Below are 6,000 nucleotides of genomic sequence, written 5' to 3'. Positions count from 1 at the left end.
CATGATCCGGGTAGTCATATTGAAATACCCCATACTTTGATATGGTGATAAATAAAGTTGATCAAATGCAAATTGAGGTCAATTAAAATGTTTAGAAGTGATAAAAGACGAAAGGAGTAGTTTAGGATAAAATGTTTCGCAAGTGAGAAAATAATAATAAAATAATAATAATTTTATCGGAGGAGAATTTTTGAGATAAAAGGTGATTTGGAAGTCAAGTGAGGCATAATAAGGTATTTTTGGTACCAAGGAGACAAGATAAAATTTTTAGAATAAAATAATATTAAAATATTAATATTTAGCCGGATGTCAAAGTCAATCAAGAAGGAGGATCATATGGTTGATCCAAGTGGGGGAGAAGATGACAAGCCCGACTCTACAGAAATATTTGTGATGACATACATGTGGTGGATAGCATGTTTACATGCTAAGAGAGTCTTGAAAAATTTACAAAAGTCGGTATTGTACCTAGAGGTACAATAAAGTTGTTTTAAGCCTCGAACTAGATCAAATAGAGAATTTACAATGAAATTAAGAATTTTAAAGTCCCAGAATGGGTTAATATGGTGATTCGGAGTTCGAGGATCAATTTGGAGTCAAATTGGAATTTTCGCTATCTAGGGGCAAAATGGTCATTTGCCACCTGGGGACAAAATGGAAATTTTTAGAAAAGATTTTTGGCCCCATTTCACTTATTGGAGTAAGATTTGAGGTTTAGAAGTGAAAAATTTTAATTTCGGTATAATTTGGAGTAAAAGGGTAAAATGGTAATTTTACCATTCGGAATCGAAAATTTAATTTTTTGAAAGGATTTTGATCAAATTTAATTATTTGAAGTGTGAAATGAGTATGAGGAGTGAAAATTATGCATTATGGAAAATTTTCAATTTTTGGGGTAAAAATGTAATTTTTGAAAAGTTCGGGGGCAAAAATGTAATTTTGAAAAATTTGCTCCACCAAAACTTTGGAAAAATCTGGAAATTTCACTTAAGACTTGGATAAGTCAAAGGGAATGCATGGTGAAAAAAATAGGACAAGTGGATGGCTAGAAAAAAAAATGAATTAATAAAATATTTAAAATATGAATAAAATAATATTATTTCATTAAACAATAAAAAGGCATAAAAAAAAATCAGCCCACCCATTCTTCTTCTTCAACATTCGGCCAAGCAAGAAACAAGAGAGAGAAAGGAGAAAACAAAACCCTAGAGAGAGAAAATCAAAGAAAAAGTGTGAATTTTCAAGGAAATTAAGTGAAAAAGGTGAGATTTTTTCTATTAAGCTTGAGTTTTCTTATTCCCAAGCATTTCTCTTTATTTTCCATGATTAAATTACATGTTTTCATGATGAATTCAATTCTGAAAAAATGGGTTAGGAGAGAGAAAGTTGTTGGATTTATTTGATTTTAATTTATGTTAGTGTTTTTAGTTAGTTTAGCATATTTAGAAACAAAACAACAAGAAAAGAATTTATTTTCTCCCCCAACTATTAATGGCTGAATTTACCATGTAGTGAGTGAGGATGAGTTTGATTTTATTCTAGGAGAATTGGTTAAGGAATAATGAATTATGAGCCTAGAAAAATAATGGGAATTTTCGGAGTAAAATTACGAATTTTTACCCACTAGGGGTATTTTCGTAATTTACTATTGGGACTGATAATTTGCATCACACTGAGGGACATTAAGTTAATTTGGGTGCAATTGAGGTATAAAAACTGAAAAGAATTAAATTGGAGTTTAAACGAACCCGTTAGGAATTTAATCGGGTGATAAGACGAATTAGGCCAATACCGGGTTTAGATAGTTACCAGTGCATTTTTGCATTCCATATCATGCATTGGTAGTCTAAATTAGTTTAATTTTGATTTAGTACTAACTTAGTGAAATTCTCGATTTTGTACTGTGTCAAGGTGGTGAGTCCTCCAATAAAGGCAAGGAAATTGCATCCGAGGACCAGTAGACAGAGTGCTTCGAAAGTCTGCATTTTAGACATTGTGAGTAAACTTATTATCGTCTTAATTATCTAGAGTAGTTTTATACAACTATGTGATTTTATGAAAAATGGGTTTAAATGGTAAATTGTTATGTTTTAAGAGAAATTGTGATTTTATAAAATGATTTTATAAATTTTCTGAAAAATCGAATATTGGTTTTGAAAATAGAGTAATTGGAGACTGCTAGTTTGTGTTGCAAATTTATGGTTCTGAATTGAATGGCTTATGACAATAAATGAGCATGAATGGCTAAACTGATTTTGGTGTTATAATTATTTATACTGTGTATTCAGCCTTGAGAGGCTAGGTTGCGATAAATTGCCATGACATGCTAGAATGAATTTTATTAATTGATGGATTATATATTAATTATTTACTGCAGAGGGGGTTCCGTGGACCAGCCTATTAGAGGGGCACGGTAAACTCCATTATATTATTACCTCGAACGGAGATGCGCGTAGGGTATCTCCTTGGGTATAGCTTAGGGTTCACTTCACACCAAACCACCACGTGAAGGGGAACTCAGCCAACGCCAAGGAACGGCTGTATTTTTTTCAAACAAAAATATATTTTAAGTGTACACAAAATTTTAACAGCCTTGGCGGACTCGGTTAGATGCCCTGCGCAAGGTATCACCGAGTATGAGTTTTGGCACGAGCCAAAGTTTTAAGAAATTCATAAGCTAAGTTGATTACTCGATTTTTATGGATTGATTTTATTTGGTTGAAATGAGTTGAATGGTAATGAAATTACAGTATGATGATTTATTTTAATTGTCTCCATTTACTCGACTTTAGATAGTTTAGATGGTATCTGTTTACTCATTGGGATTATAAAATCTCACCCCTTCTTCCTATACATTTTTCAGGCTCAGGATAGTTTGTAGATAATCGAGTAGGACGAGAACTAAGCTCGGAACTGCATTATAGAAAGTAAGAGTTCATAGTCTTACATCCTCTTGGTTTATTGGGGCCCACGTGTCATTGCAGATCAAAACTTATATTTTGGTTATCTGTATTTCTATTCATACAATTTTTACTTTACTTTCATGTGCAAAAAATTATTTACGAATATTTCCATAAAAATTTATTTTATGAGAAAATAGAATATTTTATTGATTATTTTTGAATAGTACTAGTTGTTAACAATTTACTTTCAAATGAACGTTTTAGATACTTATTTTGTTTTTAAATCATTAAATATATATTTTCTGCTTACCTACTACATTTTTAGCAAGTTTTGAGATTTTTGACGAAAAATTACGAAAATGCCCCTATGAGCAAAAAAATAATATTTTATTGTTCTTATTTGAAAATGACTTATGATTTTTTTTAAATGCAAGATTTAATAATTGTTGCTCACCGGGGAGATGCAAAAGTTGATGCTAAGCCTTGCGGGGTTTCGATCGGCATTCAGGGTGAAGAATGTCTGTCGAGGCCTCGCGGCGGTTGTCACGGGCTCGATAGGGAGTTCCGGGTCGTGACACATATGTAGGTAAAAAATAATTGTTTCATGAATGCAAACTCTAATACGAGCAAAAGTCTTTTATTAAGGATATTTTTTGAGCCCTTTTATCATACTGGTGGGACTCGAAGGTGTCCTTTTACCGAGGGAATATTTTCAAAAAACTCGCTCTCACAAGCTCCCTTGAAAAGACACATCATCGAGGCTTAGACTTGCGCACACAATATGTCTATATGCCATGATACTTAAAAATGCAATGATGGTGTTTGATGTACTTATAAATTTCAATATATTTTTTAACCTTCCTATGGCTCTTTTGCTATTTCTTTGAAATCTCTCTTTTTTATTATTTCGTCTTGGTATGAATAAATATTTTACTATTATTTTTACCTAGCTATTTTTTTGAATTTAAGTATTTATCTATTTTACTATATAGGTTTTCTTTTTACCTAAATATATTTTTTTATAACCAAATATTTTATTTTATAATTATTATTACTTATAAATATTTTTTCCTAATCTACCTTTTTTTTATAACTAAATTTCTTTTCTATTTTTCTTATTTACCTAACCTATTTTTATGACTAAATATTTCATTTTTCTTACTTAACTAACCTTTTTTATGACTAAATATATTTTATTTTTCTTATATTTTCTTTCATTTATCTAAATCTATTTCTTTATAACTAGGTTTTTCCATTTTTTCCTATTTAAATATTTTTTTGTAACTGAATATTTATTTATTTTCTATATTTTTCCTACCTAAATCTATTATCATTTATTTTCTTTTTATATATTTTACCTATCTAAACCTATTCATTTTGTAACTAAATACTCATTTATTTTTTATTTATAGTTTTTTGCTTTTTTTCTCTCTCAATATTCCTACCCTAAATCATTGTATAATTTTTTTGTATTTTGTTGCATCATCTTATATTAATTAATCACATGCCTTTGTTAATATATTTTTCAACAAAATACTGGGCCAACCACAATGCACTCAAACCATACCACATCCAAATAAAAAGTAATGAAAGAGGCCTTACCTTGTTTAGGCTTGGACTAGCCCAAAAGTGACTAAGTTGTGAAGGATCACAACAGCCCACCAAAGCCTAGCAAAATGCATCGTGTGGTGTGTTAAAATCCCTTTAAACTGTGCCATTCAAGAACCTCCATTTCGTTCTACAACCATTGCAAAAACTGTGCCGTTTTGAAATCCCCAAACCCTAAGTATTTAAGCCCCTTTTTCTTCCTCTTTCTTCATTTCCCTATTTCAATTTCTCTTTCTACTCGACAACCTTCTCTCCTTTCTCTCTAAACCCCAAAACCAAAAGCCTAAACCCTATTTCTCTCCACCATCTCCCCACCACCAACGGCACCACATAAAAAAAAAAAAAACTCCACTTTTTTTTACTTTGCAAAACCCCCTCATTTTTCCTCCTTCAATTGGAGAAAGAAAAAAGAGAAATTGTCAAAGCCCTAAAAATCCCTTAAATCCCTGAAAATCAGTAAAGAAAACTCCCTATCGCTTTACCCTTGCTTTATTTTTTATTATTATTATTTTTTTTGCTCTAATTTTTTGTTTTGATTTTTGATTATGGTATATGGCTGGTAGAGTAGGAAAGTTAGGATTTTTGGTTCTAAGGTTTGCTTTACTTTGTAGGGTTTTTGAAAATAGGCATTCTACGATTTGGGAAGAGGGTAGTGTTTTATAGTTGCCTTCTTGGGTGCTAGGGATGCAGCCACCTGTGCCTTCTAGCATTGAGAGGCATCTTGCTAAATGCGGATTTCTCGCATCTGGTATCGCACAATCGTGCCTGGCAAGGTGCAAAATGCACCCTGTTATGCTGAGCATGGCAACAAAGCCATGCCTAGTTGGCTTTTTCATTTTCTTCTTTTGGTGTTTTTACTTTATTTTTTGCTCTATTTGTTTTTCTAGGATGTTCTTGAGCTTAATTAGCTTTGATTTTAGTTTATTAATTGTTAATCTTGTTTGTTTATTTGGTTCTATTTTTTTTTCGAAATATCCCTATTGGGATTGTTTTCATTAATGGGCTCAAACATTTGGTTTAATCTTTGGAGCCCAATAGACTCTCACTGTAGACCCAAGCTGAGGCATGGGGTGCCCAAAGCCCACTGGACATTGAATTGGTCTAGCAATAAAAATAAAATGAGCAAGATAAATTGTAAAATAACAAATAAAAATAAAAGCCTGTAAATGTTAATTATTTAAAAAAATGTCTACAACTGCCCCTCTTTGCGTATTCCTGAGATTAGGGATAGTGCAAAGACATAGACACTGTACTCAACCTGGCTATATAACTCCTCATTCAAGGCTTTATAATTTTAAAAGTAATTTGAAAAATAAACAACTCCTATTCTGAGGCTTAATAACATTAAAAACAATTTGAAAAATAAACAACTCATCATTCGAGGCTTAACGACTTTAAACACAATTTGAAAAAAAAAAAACTCCTTATCCGAGGCTTAACAACTTCAAAAAGAATTTGAAAAATAAACAACTCCTCATCCAAGGCTTAA

General features: G+C 31.6%; 1 long non-coding RNA gene across 1 annotated transcript in view; it reads left to right on the top strand.

Annotated features, from left to right (window-relative positions):
• The first annotated feature begins 1,119 nt into the window (after positions 1–1,119).
• Positions 1,120–6,000, top strand: part of LOC148761174 (uncharacterized) — an 87,862-nt gene continuing 82,981 nt past the window's right edge. Inside the window, exons 1-2 of the long non-coding RNA XR_016027993.1 lie at positions 1,120–1,262; positions 1,912–1,995. This is a non-coding gene — a long non-coding RNA (uncharacterized LOC148761174). The remainder of the gene's footprint in view (positions 1,263–1,911; positions 1,996–6,000) is intronic.

Source organism: Theobroma cacao, chromosome 8 (assembly GCF_053813885.1).
Source record: "Theobroma cacao isolate CCN51 chromosome 8, ASM5381388v1, whole genome shotgun sequence".
NCBI lineage: Eukaryota > Viridiplantae > Streptophyta > Magnoliopsida > Malvales > Malvaceae > Theobroma > Theobroma cacao.
The sequence above is the reverse complement of the archived record's forward strand: the minus strand, read 5'-3'. Positions and strand labels throughout refer to the sequence as shown.